General features: G+C 36.4%; 1 long non-coding RNA gene across 20 annotated transcripts in view; it reads left to right on the top strand.

The window, feature by feature from the left end:
* Positions 1–19,959, top strand: part of LOC122162355 — a 310,769-nt gene that overhangs the window by 265,638 nt on the left and 25,172 nt on the right. For 10 of the 20 annotated variants that reach the window (XR_006169512.1, XR_006169508.1, XR_006169501.1 and 7 more), the window contains one exon: positions 619–7,680. This is a non-coding gene — a long non-coding RNA (uncharacterized LOC122162355). Of the gene's footprint in view, positions 1–618; positions 7,681–13,548; positions 13,646–19,959 lie in introns of all 20 variants that reach the window. The other 10 variants (XR_006169518.1, XR_006169504.1, XR_006169506.1 and 7 more) reach the window with 8 other exon arrangements.

Genomic DNA, 19,959 nt, shown 5'->3' with positions numbered 1-19,959 from the left:
AAAAAAAAAAAAAAAAAAAAAAAAAAAAAAAAAAAAAAAAAAACTCAGATCTGTGTTTCAGATCTATATCTAAGATCGCTTTTTCCATGACACACAGCAAATGAGCAAAAAAGTCATACTCATGCTCTTCTCTTGGACATTAAAAGTCACAATAGAACAGAGAGAGCCTTAATAATAGCCCAGACTTTCGTATTTTTACTGTAATAATAGTAATAATAGTAATAATCATAATAATAAAAGACGTGAAAAAGCAAGAGTGGGAATGGAACCAGACAGGACAAAAAAAAAAAAGGCAAAAAAAAAGGTTCTGACCAGAAATAGTTCTTTCCTCAAAAACATTGAGAGGCTTCTCTTAATGCCAAAGCATTTTTCAGACTTTGCTGTAAGTTATTGCACAGGTACAAATTATTTAGTAATAACCATGCTGAAAATTTCTAGTCATTCTAGTACTGTCTGTAAAAAGTATTTTGAAGGCACAGTCTGCACACAGCATCTAATGCATGTCTTCAGCAACTCCTGGAATGCAATAAGTAAGTGGAGTTATTATGTGCTGTTAGTTGAGTGTATTGATAAGGGAAAGGGGAAAGTTCTAATGTAGGTACCTGCTTCCTTTTCTAGGGGGATTCTCACCCCACAGAGGCAAGAGAGAAAGCACAGAATCCAATACACGTCTGTGTTCCACAGGTGGTCACACCAGTTCTTTCCCTTTCACTTTGTGGCATCAGTCCAACTCCCTGTGATAATTATGGAGGACAGACAGAGACAACATAAGGAGGGATCAACAGACTTTGAGTTATGAAGCTATTATTACTATTCATCACATTAATAATTATTCAAAACCTTTGCAGTTTCATATATTGACTCATTGGAGATACCAATGCATCTTTCCCTAATTTTACTAACCTTAGTGCCACTAAACCTTTTTCGTAGCTCCTTCTGTGTGACGAGTTCCCTTAATCTGTAATAAAATTCACTCCTCATTAAATACTCATGATCATTTTTCCAAAGGATTGAGCAGAATGGAAAATACTCAGTTTTTTTCTTCCATGGTCCCACCTGTACAGGTCAACACATTTTTTTGTTGAAGGGGGATTTGTATGTGCATGTTAAAGTTTTGATTTCACTGGGATCTTCAGAGATTTGTAATGAAGTCCTGCTGTTAGTGCTATTAGCAGTAGGTCTGGAGAGCCATACATGACATTTGCTGTATTATGCCTTAGGGCCTCTGTGAGAGGCCAGCTCTCTCATCTGGAAGAGATATTCTGATCAATGGTGAGTAAGACTGATTCATAAAGTGAACCCTTAATAAGTAGAAAAGGAATTCTCCCAAAATACTGGCAGAAGAGAAGAATGCGGGTGAACACAAGCAAGAGTCGGCACAGGCTTTAGCAGTCTCATGTCTACTCTCACAAATTTCAGCTTTTTCATTTTGTCTTTCTCCCTTGAGTTGCACATGCAATTTCATCAAAGATGGAAGTTTTGTCTCAGAATTTACACAGCAATAAATCAGGTGGACTAAAATTAGAACAGAAAACCGCAAAACACAACAAAAGAAATAACAATCAACAACAACAAAAGGAAAACAGGTTGACTACAACTACTTTAAACATCGTAGCTCTTACAAAATGATGATTAATATCTTTAGCTCTGGTAACATCCAAGGAAACATGGTGTTTATCTTTGATATACTGGTAGTTTTTTATTATGTTTCCAAGGCTTTTGTCTATGGAAAGTCTACTGAGAGTGAAGATCTCCAACAGAGTGGAATGACTCATTTGGCACAAAATAAAATTAGACTAAACTAAACCAATGAGATTGAGCCAGTCTACATATCTTTCACCTCCATTCTGGCTCTGAAATTCTCCTTTATGTGTAGCTCCATAGAAATCTTACTCTGCGTTATACTGAATTCAGATAGGATTCAGCTATGCCACTTAACCAACTATTAGAGATGATGGGGAGTTGTTCTCTTTTTGTGAAAACTCAAAAATGTACAATTCTGCCTCATGACAGAAGAACACAGTGGTGACTACACACTCCTCTTGCCAGTAAAGTAATCCTCCCTCCAAATCATGCCTTCTCTTCAGGAAAGTTGTGACAGGCTAAAATACACTCCCTGACCATACCCCACACCTTGTTGATGAGAGCACTTCAGTATAGACTTGCTGCTGTGTAGGCTGATTTCTTGTGAATTGGGCCTTGGATGTGCATGCCTGGAGGTCATGTTAGGGCCACCAGCATCCAGCTGCCTTCTGCATAGCCATTCTACAAGGGGAATGCTGGCAGCTCTAAGGTAGAGCACTGACTGACAGAAGATCTTTCCTTAGGTTTTTGTTCTACACGTAAAGTTTAGAGGTTTTCCTCTGTTACAATTCTTTTCTCAAGCAGTTAATGAGCTGTAGTCAATTCTCTCCTCAACTATCACATACGGAAACTAAGTAAGCCAATATAAAAATAGAAGTCTTTCTATCTGTCTATCTATCTTCTCACTTTTCTAGTATTCATCTCTTTCTTGTATTTTTGTCACTTCTCAGTAACACTGAAGACAGATGGGAAATGTAGTTTCCTAAAGTCATTGCTGGTTAGATTGTCACTGAACTTGAAAGGACTTTATTGCAGCCCTCCTAAAAATTGTTACTCTTCAGTATTTTCCTAACCACCACCTTTTTGTGATGGTTGAATTTAAGAAGGAAATTGTCATTTTAAACAGTCTGTTTTTATAGCAACTTATCAAACAGTGGCCTTTAGCTGTTGTTTTGTGACAGCCACTCTATTAAAATCCTGATGTAAACAAGTGGAGAAGGTGAACTAGAAGTGCAGATATTTGCACAGCATTACTGTCAGGTAAAATTTTAAAGATAGGTTTTATGAACCCATTATTTGCAGTCAAGGCTTTTGACTACAGCATCTGAAATCATTTAAGTAGACAAAGTGTTTTGTCAAAACATACTGCTGGGAGTCAGTATGTAGCTTCTTTTTATGTAATTCAGTTTGGCTCTGTTGTTTGCATGAGAGAAGGATATCTAGCTGGACAGCAATACTGGAGCTGTGTATGATCACAATACGGTGACTTTCCACTGTAATTAATGGTAAATGCCTTTTGTTTTCATTTGGTGCCTAATGCATGCATAATTGTACTGTACATACAGACGTTCCAAGGGAGATGCTTGAGGGCTTCTAAGTACAAACAACAAAAAAACCCAAAGATTTTTACAGTTATCTTTGTAGGAGTGGGAGGTGCATAAGAATGTGTGTCTGCTTTAAAAGCACCAATCTCTGTGTTTTGCGCAGCATAGCATTTGAGAGAGATGGGCATTTTAAGGAATTAGAGTTATTGCTGCTCTTTCAGCCCTGAGCCCCCACCCAAGGTGATTCTGAACAGGACTGCCCTGTGCATGCTGGCTTGCTGTGGTCCTCTGAGGAGCTGTACAAGGGCAGCACTATTAGAGTACAGTACATGCTAGCAAACCTCTCTTCACCCCATAAACCACTCTGAAATTGCTGAGATTGTCTGCAAGTTAGGCAGCTTTCTGAAAAACACAGCCTAGACATTCACCAAATATTTGCCCAACCACTTTAGAAACTATCTGATCTTCACATCTCCAGCTCCACTACTTCATCTAGAGCAGCAACAGCAGCACTGAATGTGACTAGGGAGTTAACCAGAAGTTCACAAACCTGATGCTGTTTGCTGGGGTTATCCTGAGATACGAGGCAGTACCCCTTAAATGTGAACTACAGTTATTTCATATGAATTATCATTTTGCCAAGCCATACCTTACAGTGTTTTTCATTTTAATTTTGATTGAAACCAGAATTTCTCCAAAAGACCTGTATAGTTTCAAATGTAATTTCCAAACTTACTTCACTTAGATACTGCTATCAATTGAAACCATGATGACAGGAGGAGGAAAGGCATTTAGCTCCTCACACAGAAATAACATACCATTTTGAGGTGTAAACCACACAGTTTTAAATAAGCTAAAGTAATAAAGCTGCAAGACATGAAGACCAGCTCTTCTCCGTTAGCATATTGGCAGAACATTAGTAGATAAATGGAGAAATCTGCAAAGATAACGAGAAGAAGAAAGCATTTGTCAGGCAGTAGCAATGATGAGTGTAAGAGGAGTAAGACAAACAGCGCAAAAGTTGTCAGATAAAAAGTCAGCAACTTCCTGCAGTAAGATTATATGTCTTTTAGCAAGTCCTTTCCATCCAGATTTTCCTTTTAGAACTTTATTTTGATCTGCTACACATCAAAGCCAGATAAATTATGTAAAATGCTCAGGCATCCTTTGCCCAGACATAATTCTACATCTGTGCACATAAATAAGATCATTTAACTAGTTATTACATAGAATAGAGATCGAGAAAGCTAACAAAAGGAAGAAAGCCACAATCACCGATGTATATAACCAAGAGCTGTCAACACAACCATTTAATACCACTGTAGCAGCATCAGTTAATGAAGCGATTAGAACAGTCTAGTACTGTGTATATGATTTATTTGAAGATAACTCCTACCTTAGCATAGCATCTAGCTGCAAAGATGGTGCTGCTGTAACAGTACACTCCACATAGGTCACCAGAAATCTCTTATCAGTTGATCTCAGTTGAGCCACAGAGCTGTAATATTCATGTATTTGTAGTACACTTTTCAGTTCAGTACTTCTTTCATTTCAAAATTAGTCCTGGTTACACCATTTAATCTACGTTGTTTTCTAAGCCAATTACTTGGTGCGATATGATGGCTTTTAGTATACCAGCCTGAAGTTCTGCTCTGCCACAGCTGCAGAAAGGGCACTGAAATGGCATGCCACCAGCCTAGCTCTGTTTGGCCCTGATCCAGCAAATCACTTAAACACCTGTTCAACTTAAAGCATATGAGTAATCCCATAGAAGACAAGATTATAAATTCTTTGAACAAGTTCCTGCCTAGACTCGTAAGCTCTGAAAACAGAAGGGAACATCCAAACATCTTGTCTGACCTCTTGTATACCACACAATTTCCTTCAGTTTTGTCTTGCTCTTACTTTCTTAGGAGAAAAAAATCCAGCTCTAACGCTTAAATTTTTGATCATGGAGAAACTACCACACTTCTGCATAATTTTTTCAATAATTAACAATCCTTGCCAGGAAAAGATATACTTTTTTTCAATCAAGATTTTACAAGCTCCTTTGGATTCACTGAATACTGTTGTCTTTTTATTAATCAGACTGAAGAGGCAGAGATTATCACATTTCTGTTTCATATACACACTTAAGGACTGCAATTAAATCAGTGCTTAATTTTTACTTTGATGAATTGAGACTGCGCATTTTGAGTTTCCCAGTATACAATAGATTATTTGTCTTCTAATCATACTCCTGTCCCTTCTCAGATCCTTCTTGTGTTCTGCATCTCTACAAATCTGGTTTCTGGAACAAGACAAGGTATTTCCAGAGAGGTCATTGCCTCACCTAAAAGGCAGTGGAGATTCCTGCTTATAGACCTGTTTTTCTTCAACAAGTGTAAGGTGGGATCTTTTGGCTCAGGTTCACACTAACAATTTTCACAGAAGTGACAAATCATGCTTCACCTTCCAGCCAATTTTTTCACTGTAACTTTTCCTGGATAAGTACACTCTTCTTGATGCATCCCCACACATACTTTTTTGTACCTCGTTGTATGATCTTACCTTCACTGAAATGCAATTTGGTTGTGCCTAACTCAATTGTTCTCAATGTATCCTTTAAAAATTTTCGTTATTCCTTAATCTCTTATTTATATGTTGCATTCGTAGTCTTAGCGATGTCTACAACTTGTGATGATTTTCTTCTACACCATGAATTAAGATAAAAACAGATTAACAACTCACTAGAAATATGTGTAGTCAGTGGACAGCTCACTATTTGCAACTACATTTTTAAGAACAATGTCACGTTTAATATATTTAGTATGTACCATATTGATCTTGTAATGTTCAAGTTTTGTAATAAGATGTTTCATGAAATCAAATCAAATTTCACATAAAAACTATTTCTCTCTACATTTGTATAACATTCTAAAGTTCTCATCAATATATGTCAAATTACTCTGACAAGATCTAGGTTTTATTAACCCTTATTGATTTGCTTAAATTATGTCATTCTTCTTGCATAATATTACAATCTCAATATCATGTTAATATCTGCTTGTAGCTACCATCCATATACAAGCACAAAATGCAATACAATAATTATTTATATATTATTATTGTAAAAGTTTGTGATAGAAGTTTGGAGAACAAGATAGTAGATACACAGTTGTGAAGAAAGAGCCCTGGACTGACAAGACAGAATATTCACCTCGGGAACTTCAACTTCTCAGAGGTGAGAAAAGGTTGGGAAAAAAAGAAGAGAAAAAAGCTGTCTCTAAGGGAGAAAAGAAAGGATTTAAAATGTTATTTTAATGAAGAAGGAAAAACGGTAAGGAGAGGAAAAAAATCAGCTATCAAAGATGCTCAGAAAGACCATAGAACAAAGCAGAGTGGGGGTTGTTAGAGATGACAGAAGAATATTCAAGGTACTTGTAATGCTAAATAGAGGACTCCAGGTTGAAGGATGAGTGACAGAAAGCAGAACACAAGAGCAAGGCAGTAACCTTGTGTAAGCACTAGTTCTGTGTAACTAAATACTAATCATAGTTAATCATTGGTATACACAGGAGAAACAGAAGCCATGCACATAGAGAATGCAATCTCATGAAATCTACCCACGGAAGTGACCCTGTCTACTATTTCAGCCTCCTTTCAGGAACCCTAGCCATAGACAAACAGGGAGTGATGCCAAAACTGGCTGGTGCCATTGACAAATACAAGAAAGTACTGGAAGTTGGCACAGTGGGCATTTTCAGCTAAATCTGGTTTCTCTTTTCCCAGAGAAGAGTACTTAAAAAAATGGAAAAAAGTAGTCTTTGGAGAAGGACACTTTTAACAAGATCTTTTCTGTTTGCTTCATTCCCCTGTGAGGGTTCAGAGCACTGGAATTTCTGTAGGCCTCTGTTTGAAAATAAGCAGCTAATGAAAAGGTATGTGCATGGCTTACTACCCTAAACTAGTCCTCTTAGAATATCCTGGGATTTGCCAAAGCACTAAATGACGTTGGCATAGAACACTTTAAGGGAAAAGTCACCTTTATTCTTTGCTTTTCAGTATTTAGAAATGTAGCTTCAGTTTCCTTTGTGTTTTTTGTATGAAAGAAATTCATTTTGAATAGAGATGGGTCCATTTCTTTAGTTTTGATCTCAATGGATACCGAAGCTGGACTGCTGCGCCTTCCAACTCTTGCAATTTCTAGGGGAAGAGAGGGCAGCCAGGTTTAGATGAAGGGGACTGAGCAATAGCAAAAAAAAAAAAATGCTTAACACGGAGAATCTCAGTTTCTGAGACTAGCAGTGTTAATGTAATGCTTTGCTATTTCTATGAGAACTAGATACAATTAGAACTTTGCTGACAGTCTAGGCTACCTTATTTATTTCCAAGTCAACAAAATTCCATGCTTCAGTGAACCTTCTAAACAGCCATTGTAACACATGAGTCTATTGTGTGCCTCTTGAAGACAAACCCATTCAGATGCCCACGTTTAGGCAGAACATTGCAGACACTTGATGCCAGAGAACGTGTGCTACTCAATGGAGAACATGATCCTTGGAGATCACAGGTAAGCCTCATTTTCCGTATGCTAGCTCTGACTATAGCGATTTTTTTTGGTCATAATGGTTTTTCAGATACATGGTAGAAGCACAAAAAGCCACTGCTGTTCAGGGAAGTTCTGCATGTGCTCAGACAGCTTTTCTTCCTCCACTTTGGATCTATTCCATCCCCAGTGGTAAAGCATACTGTGGAATTCTATGATGATAGGAGCAGTCAATACCTTTGTGAGAATAGAGAGCTCTCTTTATCAATGTATGCCTTTAGTTCAATAAACTAGGTCTAATTTTCCACTGAGGGATCTAAAAACAGCAGAGAACTTTTGCATGGTACAATGTTAATCTTTTTAGCTAAAGGTTTGCTTGACTGTAGTGAGTTTTCTCCCTATTCTAGCATTGGGGGTAGGATTTCCATAATCTGTGTTTTAAAGTAAGTGATACTGTGTTTGTAATCAAAATAGTGTTCTATTGCATGTCAGTACTTGATGCCTAATTAAATAAACAAAAGTTTAATCCAAATTAGAAAGAGAGGAGAGAGAGAAAGAGAATAACCATTAGAATACTGTAGAGATGAGAATCTTGGCAACAGTAAATGAACAGAAACACTTTGGGAACCTGCTAAGCAAGTATACACAATAGATTTTTTTATCCCAAGTATCTCTAAGAAATTAAGATTTTCCCAATGTTTTTTAAAATGAGTCATCTCTTCCTGCTTTATCTTTGCAATGGTATGAGTCTGTGAGAGAGCAATTCTTTTGTACCTGATGTTGAAATTTATCCTGTATGTCTTGCATCATTACTGCCTATTGACTGCAGCAGAGAAAAAGACATTTTAAGAAAATATGTTTCAACGACAGAGCAAAATAAACAGTGGAACATACAACCAATAATTCATTAAATAAAAAGTCCAAGCTTTTATCTGGCTCTTCAAACACATTTTAGGCACTTCAACAAGATTAGAAAAACACTTTTATGCCAAAAAAGAAGCTCCTTTAATCACTTCTCTTCTAAGAAGATACCTGCATGAAAAGAAGAGAATTAACCTCTCTGCTGCCACTACTCCCTTGGCTGCAAAAAAAATAAAAAAAAGAAAGAAAAAAGCATTTGTAAAATTTCTAATCCATTTGGTTCTGTCAGATGGAAACAGTTATGTTTTAAAAAGCATTAATCATACAGGAAGATATTTTCAAACATATATCTTGCTGAGAAATTCTTGGTGAACACCAGATTATAATGTTCCATTCTAATGGAACAGTAAGCATCCCAATTTTTGCAAATACTAGAAATAAGACCAGTCCATCATCATTGTTATAGTTTAATACTACTTTTGGTTTGTTTTTTTTTAGTTCTATTTACCATACTGCAGTAAAGGGAAAGCAGGGAGAGAGAAATATTCAAAAACTTTTAGCAGTTTAGAAAGTAAATGAAGGCAAGAGAGAAGAGATGAACTCCATCAAATGCATGCTTCTTGATTGACTGTATGTATTGCACTGAACTGAATACAATAGTTAAATTATGTGGACAAAACCAAAAGCAAGGCAATATATATATATATATAAACCATCTAGCATATGCAAGTGCATCTTACAATGCAGTGAGATCATACAGCTGTTAAGTGATTTTGCTGGGACTCTCTTCAGGATCATTTAAAAGCCTGAATGTCAAGCAAAGTCTTCTACAGACTGGATATCTCTGCCCCATTCCCTGCCTTTTCCTCTGTCCTCAAACATGGCCAAAGTCAGCCTCTTGCAGATGAGAAGTTCAGCTGTTGTACCATCCCCTTTCATTCCTCAGTGAGAAAGGGTTGGTGCTAATGCGGAAAGTGAAAGCATACTTCTGGACCACCCTCTCCTGCTGCTGCCAGGTGGTCTTACTGTCTCAGAACAGAAAGCACCTGTGGTTTGTTTTTGTTTTGTTTTAGTGTTGTTTTTTTTTTTGTTTTGTTTTGGTTTTTTTGGTTGTTGTTGTTTGTAAGGCCTGCTTGCACAGACTGGCATAGGTTAAAAATAATAGCCTCAGGACTGTCTATACCACATCTTTCCTGAAAGGCAAAAGTTCCTTAAAATTTTTGTCATCCTTTTGGAATTACCCTGCACTTCTTGATCCCAAAATACAGTGAAGTAAGACTACGTTTTAGTCTGTTCAGACCCATCAGCCCTGCCTTCACATCACAGCAGGTATCCTTCTCATTTTTGGTTTCTCCAGACAGTAGGAAAACTGGATACTTCACTGACATGATAGGCATGCTTTTGATGGGGTCCTACTACTATTGTGTCCAACAAGTCAAGACAGTGCAGTTAAGGAAGATGTTTTTGTGAAAATGATAGAATATGTGTTCAAGGGCAGTGAATAAGTTCCCTTTCAATAGAAGCGCACACTGTGTCCAGGAACAGTCAAAAGGGTTAAAATACAATCTTTCCAGATAAGTTTCTAGCCATATCAGGCTCAAAAAGTCAAAAGATTTGAAAGCTATTAGTACTTCTGTAGATCATCCTCTTCCAGACACTTTTTTTTTTTTTCCCCTTTAACTGACAGGTTGCAGTTAAAAATTAAAGCAAAAAGAGGCCCTCTTTTTGCTACATACTTTTAATGGAACTGAAGCCAAAATAAGTCAGACTAAATTATGGGAGTAAATGACCTCCCGGGAAGCATAATACCAAATTCCAAAGAACTGTAAAGAGTTTCCTTTGATCTTTTTAGCTTCACAGCCTGAAATTCAAAATCTGTATTTAATTTTAGATTGCATATGCCAGCTTTTAAGTTTCCTTTCTAACATGATATATCATTTTAAATGATAGGACACCTTTAACTTGTATTTCTTGAAAATGCTGACTATCCTTTCTTTATTCTTTTACACTATAAAAACAGATATAAATATTACTAATTGCAAAAATAATTTGGGGTTGGGTGCTGTAATGGATAAACCATTGACCTTCACTTAAGAGACTGTGCCTTCAAGCTCAACCTGAGTTTCTAAGTGAAATGACTTTGATCTGAGACAGAAGTAACTTCAGTTCAGTGCCCTAGAGGATATAGATCTAGAAAAAAGACAAGCTGTGCACTTCACTATATATTCCTGTTATAATTTAAGAGGTAGACAAAGGATGCTATTTTTCAAATGCAGCATAAAGGGCCCGTTTCTTTCTATGGCCAGAGTTACCCTGCAAGGACTGTGTTTGTAAACCAGAAATCTCAAAAGGCACAACAAGCTGCATTAGCTCTTGGCTGGAGAATTCTCTAACCCATGCACTTCAACATAGACTTTAGATGTGGGAAGCTGCAATAATGTCCCTCTTGAGTCCAGAAGAGAGCCACAGAGGTCTTTATGCAATACACAGCATGAAAGAAGGCACCTTTCTTGATGAAAAGTAGATGGCAGCAGGTTGGTTGGATGCATAACATGCAAGAATGGCTGCTAACCTATGAACTTGTACTGGAAAAGCCCTAGGAAGAGTTCTTACATACAATGTTTTGTTCTGTGTCTGTCTGATGACTGGTCAAACAAGGGCATAAATATAGCTCAGAAATTTACAGTACAATAATGTTACAACTTACATCCTGGGGGAATAATTTATAATGCATAATTTATCCACTGAATTTAGTTTCTTCTACTAATAAAGCATCTACAAACTGGTCCTGACTTCCTCACACTTGCTCTATTTTCCAAGTCAATCAGTGTTAGTTTTTAGGCTGAGGGAATGATTTATAGAAGTCCTCTTGTATTATTTGGAGCTATAGTGAGATTATTTAAACTATACTGAGATAGCTCCAAATTATTTAGTTTAGGGTTGGGGTTTTTTTGTTTGTTTGTTTGTTTGTTTTTTTCATTTTTCAGATTGTGAAAATCAATCAACCAACCAATTTATTTACCACAGCACTTCCTGTATGGAAATATCTGGAATGAATGTAGCATTTTCTTTCCCATGAACCATAATAAGGGGCTCCACATTTTCTACAATTCTGAAAGAGTGGAGAATTTTTTACTGTTTAAAAAAAAAAAGAAAAAAAAAAAAAGAAAAAAGAAAAAAGAAAAAAAAGCCCTTGAAGCAAGAGGTACAACTATACGGGGTTTGGGGTTAGTCACTATACATTCAAATCCAGACCTTATCTCAGCCCATCCCAGGCAGTAGTTGTTGCTACGTTTCTTCTTCCCAGTGAACTGCTGACATCCAATCATCCAGTTGGTTTCTGTAAAACAGAAGTATCAAGTAATTTTAAAATAGATGAAAATAGAAACACTTAAACAGAACAACGTAAAATTGGGTAGGGCATGTCTTTCATTCACTGACAAGGTAATATAGATTGACGTGCTTTGAGATTGTGGGTGCTATTTTGTAAGCTTTTTTATTCCCAGCCCAAGTGGAGCAATTAAAATATTTACAAATAACCTTCCTCTCCCCCTTCAACTAAGAAGTTTATTGGTGCTTATTTAACAGCAATCCTGTCTGCCACTCTTCTAAAGAGACAGACCAGAACAAACACAATCTGGAGAACATTGCCAATCTCAGCAATTTCTTGGGTTCCGTGCAGGCCATCAATAAAATTCTAAACTTCCCCAAAATAGGGAATGTCCAGGCCTCATTTATACCCATCCTTAATGCTTTAATGGATGTTATAATTTGTTGATTCAGGCTTTCTTATATCTAATATTACAACACCAGACAGGAATTACATAAAGGTTAACATTTACCAAGCAGAAATATATTTGTCATTATTATAATTAAAGAAAAAAAATTTTCTACAACAACAATAAAAACCATCCTCTAATTTCTGTGAGGAAAAAAAAAAAAAAAAAACTATGATAGAGAAACTCTAGATTCGGGAATCAGTAAGTGTTATATTATAATGAAAGATATACACCGTTATCTATTAATTTTGAACATGACATTTCATTCCCATGTAGAAAGTGTACAAATTCATTACAAATGCAAAAGCACATCTGTCCAATACTGCTGCGCATAAGCATTTTCATGAGCTTGATGGGTAGTTTTATGACCAGCTGAGAGAAGAAAACTGAGCTGAGGATCAGATAAGACTTCCCATGAAAGTGCCAGTAGTCATTTAAACTTAAGCAGACAAAGCATTCCAGAACACATTGTTTTTTAAAGTGAAAGTGTAGGAGATAGAGACAATCACATTTAAATTGTCTGACAGAAAGGCAAAGAGATGTTACATATATTTAAGTATGTACACATTAGCATATCAACAGATTTGACATTATTTCCCACAATTTCCTACCCCATCTACTGTGGTCTTGCATCTGGTACTCAGGTGATGTCATACCAGGGTTGGTCGCACTGCCTTCTCCCAAGGACACAGAGTGTCAGGGCTGACAGGCTTCCATTCATGATTTTCTTACTTCAAATCCACGCTCTTAAATAAAATAGGTACTGTGCTTTTAACAGCTTTATGAAAATAACTGCAGTAACTTTATGTCCTATTGGTGAATCTATGCGTTATGCAAAATATTTCCTTATAATTTTTACTCCTAATTTATGTCATTTTATTCATTTATTTAACTGTTACAAAAGGTTTTTGACAAACTGATGGATAAGACAGTGCTGAACAATCTTAGGATCTCACTGGCAGCCAAGGAGTCTTCTGCTTCATTACACAGAGGCATCAAACAATTTGGAGATGTAAAGAAACATGAAAGCATATGAACCACCATTTTCACTCTGAACTATTTCTCTCACATTTCTCAATCATTTTAAATTAAAAATTGGTAAATTCCTTCACTGTGAAGCATGTAAAATTTTACAGTTACATAATCTGATGCAGTGTCAGTCCATGACACTTTCATTATTCTATTTCTTTCTGACCTTGTTCTCGGTTTCATGTATGTAAATTAAGGGGAAGAACTGTCTCTCCTTTCGCAGTCGCAGAGTTATTTCGATCCTTCTCAGGATGGGAGTCTGCATGTTTGTACACATACCAATGTGACAGGGTTCCAAGCTTTACCACAACAACTTTTAGGTACTGTGATAATGCAAATAATAAAAAAGCCACTGTTGATTTATGTCCTTGTGCATGTGAGTGTCTAATTAGTATTCAGAAGACACTACTTTCAATTGGATACATGGATATATATTCTATGCCACATACGTGGTTCATACTGACAAATGTAAGTAATAGGCTTGTTTACTTGTTTGCATTTAATTTAAAAGAAAAAAGGCTTCTGATCATCCCTCTTTACAATTGTATCAAGTCATTGTCTCAGAAAACCCCCACATACATGTTCATTGAAATACATTCAAAGATAGGGCGTGATAAGTTGGACAGCCATTCTCTCCTTGTGGGGCTAATGTATCTCCCATTACCATTAAATTGTGTTATATGTGCATATTAAGGGAAGAATATTAGTGATTAATAACAACCTACATTTTCCAGTGTGCTGAACTCTTTCAGGAACTGGTGAAGGTCCCAGAAGCTAAACTGCACCTTAAATGCACATGTGTTGTACAGCATATCCTTAAGCAAACACAATGGTTTCAGTGATCGTTTCAAGGTCATTCCAGTGCTAACTTCTGACATACAACAATGTAGCTAAGTGTGCTTAAAAGTAGGAAAGCATATTAATTTCAAAGCTTACAAGTAGTGATGGCTGGTCTGTCCACAATTCCCAATTCAACCATTTTATACTCTAAGAAGAACTGAGGCTATTTTTTCCCTAGTTAATGATATTAACTAGTCATTTGTTCCTGAGAAAAGAAGGAAAAAGATGTGTGTTAGGCTTATAGTAACTTCAATTAGTTGTTAGCAAAAGATCTTATCCTGGTAGCAAAACCAGAAAAAAAAAATCTTTTAAATTAATTTCAAGATGCCTACATTTAGAGAATGGCATTGCTTTAACAGAGCTATGCAAATGAGTCCAATTTAGCATCTTGTATTCAGCTGGAAACCATTGCTAAATGATCGGGATAGCCAGTCACAGATATTAAAATGAATTATATCTAATCTGAATTTTAGTCACGCTACATTAACTAATAGAAAGTTATTAACATTTCAAGAGAAAAAAAGCTTTTGCCTGCAAAATTAACAGTGGCTGAGATGTGACCTGTGAGCCATGCAGCCTGATCACTGTAATGACAGTGTAATGGCATATTTACATTAAAATCTCTGCAGCTAATATGTGATTCAGAATTGGACGTTAAGTCGAGGATTATTTAGTCTGGCCTGTTGGCCTTTCTCTAAGTAGTTTTTTTTTTACTTCAATACAAATCTGAAACTTTTCATTTCATGACTATTTATGTGACTAGTTTCTATGGCTATGTCTCTCCATCTTTACATCAGCTACTTTATATGGTCAGCTTACTCTTTCATTTTCCCTTTCCTTTTTCCAACATATTTATCATTTTTTGTCGGCACGTAAAACTTTAAGAAACTCACATTAGTTACAAGCCAGCGGGGAAAAGGGAAATATTTTGCTACTTCATTTTTACTACTAACTTGCTTCAAAAGGCAGTATATTTTCATGTTTTCCTTCCTACACTTTTTAAATTCGCCTGGAAAAAATGGATAATTCAAAGACATCGTTATCTGGATAGAATAAAATGTGCAATTATGCAGTTATTCTTAGCAGTCAATGGCAACCTGACACAACTTCTCCTGCTACCAGTTCATTTGTACCAAAGCAAAGGCTTTAAAGTTATGGACGTAATAACATGGCAGTTGTATAATCTGTAGCATTTGTTAGATTTGTGACATATTTGCATATATGAATTTGTTTGCTTCTTTATCTAAGAAATACAGCATCATTTTAAGTTTAAAAAATAAAGAAGTGCAATGAAATTATTAAGAAAAAAATGGATAAATACACTCATTTAATAATAAGAGCATTCTTCACAACAAGTCCAGTGTAAAGATGAATTTGAAATTGGGCTTGTGATTATTTGTACAAAACAGGACATTTTCATAAGGACTCAAATTCCAAGTGGATCTTCAATTCTGAGAAAAAAAAAAAAAAAAAAAAAGGCAAATGCATTTTATTAAGGCAAGTTTGTATGGCTTTTTTTTGTAATTGTAGTATTTTTTTTTCCTTTTCTTTTTCCTTTAGATATGTGTTTCCTTACCATTTCCTATGCCCCTATAGGGAGATATTACTTTATTATATTGTTTGTTCGTGTACTTTACTTGTTTGTTTTTATTTTTAATGTAACTTCGCTAAAGTGCTAGAGCTAAAAGTAGTAATTAATGACTAAAGAAATATATCATACAAATTACAGACCCATGTATATATTTCCATACACCAGGCAAACATATAAATTCACAAGTTTTACAAAGTAGGCAATATGATTGTCCCATAATTAGGCCTTCAGTATGGTCAGTATTCCCACAGATTTTGCTGCTGCTTTTCTTTCAACTCTAAATGAACAAGTAAACACTTGTGTGACTCCACTTTTACACTGATTTGTTTTCTGTTTACAATAAATCTGTGTTGTGATTTTGCTTCAGCTCAGACGTATGTCATTCACATGACATGAATGTTATCTCACCTCCATTTCCCAATTAGAAAAAGAGAATTAATATGGGGAAATCTGTTTGACTGACAAGTATCTTTGTAGGTAGAGCTCTGTGCACAGATTCGTAATAAACACAGGTATAAATGCACAGCTTCACCATATTCCTGAAATCTTTATTGTGACTCATACAGTAAAAGCAGATTGAAGAAATAATTAGAAATTTGATCTAACATGGTAATTAGCTGAACTTCATTTGATATTTCTGAAATTATAACTGGTTTCTCATTCAGAATGCAAAAATGGCTCTGAGCAAGTCCTACAGATACTCTTCTTCATGGTCCCAGCTGGACCACAACTGCTTTACCCCTCATGGTCAGCTGATTCTGGTAGCAGCAGGACCAAAAACGCTTCCCAGATATTATGGGGCTACCACTGAGAATTTTCAAGTAAATGTTTCCTTTTATTATACTTTTCACTTAGTCAGGTATGTGGTAAAGCTGTAACTATGCTGCAGATCAGACAGGACAGATACCACTACTGAAAATCAGACCAGATCTCAAAAGATAAAGCCAGAGAATTTGCTTCAGCCATAGTTTAGATTAAGTTGTTTCTTTCACTCACAGTGATGTATGAACTCTTGCACCATCACCACTACCACACACTGGGGACCTGAAATACTCTCTCATGATTGCATTTGACTCTAAAAATCACGTTTTCCCATTTTGGTCAGAGATTTTTTTAATATAGACTGCGTGTAATAATTACTGTCATTAATATCACTAATTTGAACATTTGCTGCACAAATGCCAGAACCATTTTTTATACTTTTATTTCTACAATTGCCTCAGCGGTACTGTTGTATTTAAATTCAAAAGCCAGTTAATTAACTGGAAACATAAGGAACGTAAAAATGAAACTGCATAATCTTTGATATCCCAATTGACTAGCAGTATCTGTGGATAGTAAGAGAGTTTAGGAAGATAAGAGGGAGAAGTATCTAAACAGGAGTGAGCTGGATACTCAAAGATAGTTGCCTATGCTAACTATCTTCAAAGCTCTGAAGACAAAAAAATGGTGTGTCTCTAACAGCAGGTTTCATAAAATGGAATGAAAGTCAAGGGATGCTGAGCTTACTTTTGAGAGAGGAGACTAGAAGGATAAAGCCCTACTTAGGCCTGACATATTTCTAATGTTAAGTGGTTCTCAGAGAATCTCTCTGGAATGCTGTTTTCTAAACCTGGCAAAACAGGTCTCTGAGAATTCGGCAGAAAGAGTATCTCTCTCTCATTCAGTATTAGCTCCATCCTCAGAACCACCTTGTGAAAGCAGAGGTTTTCAGGGTGAAAACATTCCTTTTTATCACGCAGTGGCAGTTTGGCAGGAGAGGAGGCAGTTTGGTGGAGAGCCCACTTCTTTAGGAAAATGGCTAGATGGCCATACTTCATTAACAAAAACTTCTCAGAAGTCAAGTGCTGATCTACCAGTTACTGCTGATCCCCTACCTATGAGGTATCACTGTCAATAAACAAGCTGCCACCAAAATATTTTTTTTCTGGATGTTTTTCTTTGTATTAGACAAGCTCATGCACTTACTGCTTTCCTTCAGGTGCTTCATTGCTACATACCAAAAACAGGCCAACAGACAACATTGTTCTTTGCCTTTGTTATGAGTAAGAAAGATACAAAATTAGATCAGCTTTTGAGATGTGGGCTTAGCTATTTGAATATCTGCAATCTTTGGTGACGAAATAGTGAAGGGTGCTTACAAACATAAGAGAGCTATACTCCATTCTGAAAAGTTCACAAACGTTGTCTATCTCCCTACTGTCAGCAGTACCTGGAAAACGAGACTGCCATTAAATATCTGTATTATCATAGTCTACCGTGGTACAGGTAAATCCAGGTTTTTCAAGATTATCTGCAAAGAGACGTAATCTGAAGATATCAAAAGCTCTAATTTTCAATAAATGAACTGAGTCTCTAATAGACCCCTTTTGAAACCATTTTTGCATCTTACAGGATTCATTCCAGAATTATTTTTTTCTCTTTAACTCCCTTTTTCCATTATTGGTCTCCAAGACTTGCTATATTTTTTTTAAAATAATATTTATTGATTATGAGGTCTACCCACCATTCTGAACAGCCTCCATTCTTTATCTGCACATCTCTCCCTTATTCATCTCCATGACTTTCCTGACATTATGTCGTATACATGAAATAATCTTTCTGAAAAGTCAAGCAAACAACCCAAGCACGTAAAGCAAATGAACAGCTCACCTTCCAGACCTTTACTAAGCCTAATTCACATTCTGAAGCTTACAAAGTCTGCATTACTCTAAATATGAAGAAACTTTAGATCACAAGCAATGGTCAACGCTAAGCAGTACACACACAACTCTGTGTAGCCATGAATGGTCTACACCATTACCAATGCTTTTTTTCCTTTTGGCTAGTTCCTCAGCTGCTTTGTCTTTTTTGTTTGTTTTTAAAACTGAAATTTCTTTCAGACATGCTCTATCAGATTCTATCAGGTCCTTGGCCTGATTGCTGGCTTTTACTGTCCTACAGCCATATATAAAAAAATTGGCCAAAAACATGCTCAGATATTGTCCTTATATTACACAAATCTTGCAATTTAGTTTCCTACTGGCTATTCCTTAATTCTGTTTTTCTGTTTTGACACTCAATACCTGGGCAAAAATACCATAATTATTTAAGCTACATGACAAGGAGAATTTCTCCTAAATCATGCAGCCAAGCAGATGGAATCATCGTCAACATGTGAAAAAGTAATAATCTACACGTTAAGAAATGCCTTATAACAATTGTGGACTAGACTTAACAAAAAAAAAAAAAAAAAAAAAAGAGGGACACCAATTACTTGAAAGTATGTGTTAACAAACTATTCACTTAAATATCATTCTAAATCCTTTTTGGCTTTCTGTGCCGCCACTGTAGCCACGTGAAACATAGCTTCTGCCCTCAAGGGATTATAATTTCTGTAGATAATACGAGAATTCAAATAAGAGAAGAGAAAGATGAAAATCATCTGGGAAAAAGTGCTGTTATGTGCACTTCATCCTAAGATCAATGCTGGCATCTTTTCTTTCAAATCAGATGAGGAAGAAGAGGTCAGTCAGGAAGTGTGCAAGCATGTAAGGAACAAAACCTTTTGTTCCTGGGCCTCAGTGAGAAGCTATCTCTTATAGCCAAGAACTTGGCCTGATAGAGCTGTAGGAAAGAAGGGATACGAGCAAGCCATCAAGCCACATAACTTCCATCTGACAGGCTCTTCTGCTTTGGAAAGCCTACAGCAACTACCAACAGGAACCAGACCAAACATCCACATGCTTTTAAACAAAGAGTTATAGGAAGGTTATAAGGTTATAGGTTATAAGCAAACACCCAAAAGAAAATTAAAGTGTATGCCAAAAGCTTGGAAAGATAATGTTCAGTAAAAATGAATTTTTAGTCCTAAATAGTTGTAAATAGTCAATGAAAATAGAGATGTTATAATTATGAGACAAACAAGAGAGTCTGGCAGAGCAGATTATAACACCAAAAGGAATAGATAGAAAGCTTACCCACATCCTGGACTTGCTGCATAACTGCTAAAGAGAGATCTCCAGAAGAGATCTTTTCCCAGAGGTAGCCAGCTCTTAAATGGGTATAGGAGAGGTGCAGCCAGGCTCCACTCCTTCCAGCAGCGCAGGTAAATTGCCTTCACCTGTGCTCTGTGTCTGACTCAGGTGATCAATCAGAGGTTCAGGCTATGATTTGGCAGTTCCCATACAGTCCCCTTCCATATTACTGAGAAAACATTTGCAT

This window comes from Centrocercus urophasianus, unplaced genomic scaffold (assembly GCF_019232065.1).
Source record: "Centrocercus urophasianus isolate 14NV4802_14NV808 unplaced genomic scaffold, USGS_Curo_1.0 seq_20, whole genome shotgun sequence".
Classification (NCBI taxonomy): Eukaryota; Metazoa; Chordata; class Aves; order Galliformes; family Phasianidae; genus Centrocercus; species Centrocercus urophasianus.
This window is presented reverse-complemented; position numbering and strand designations above follow the sequence as displayed.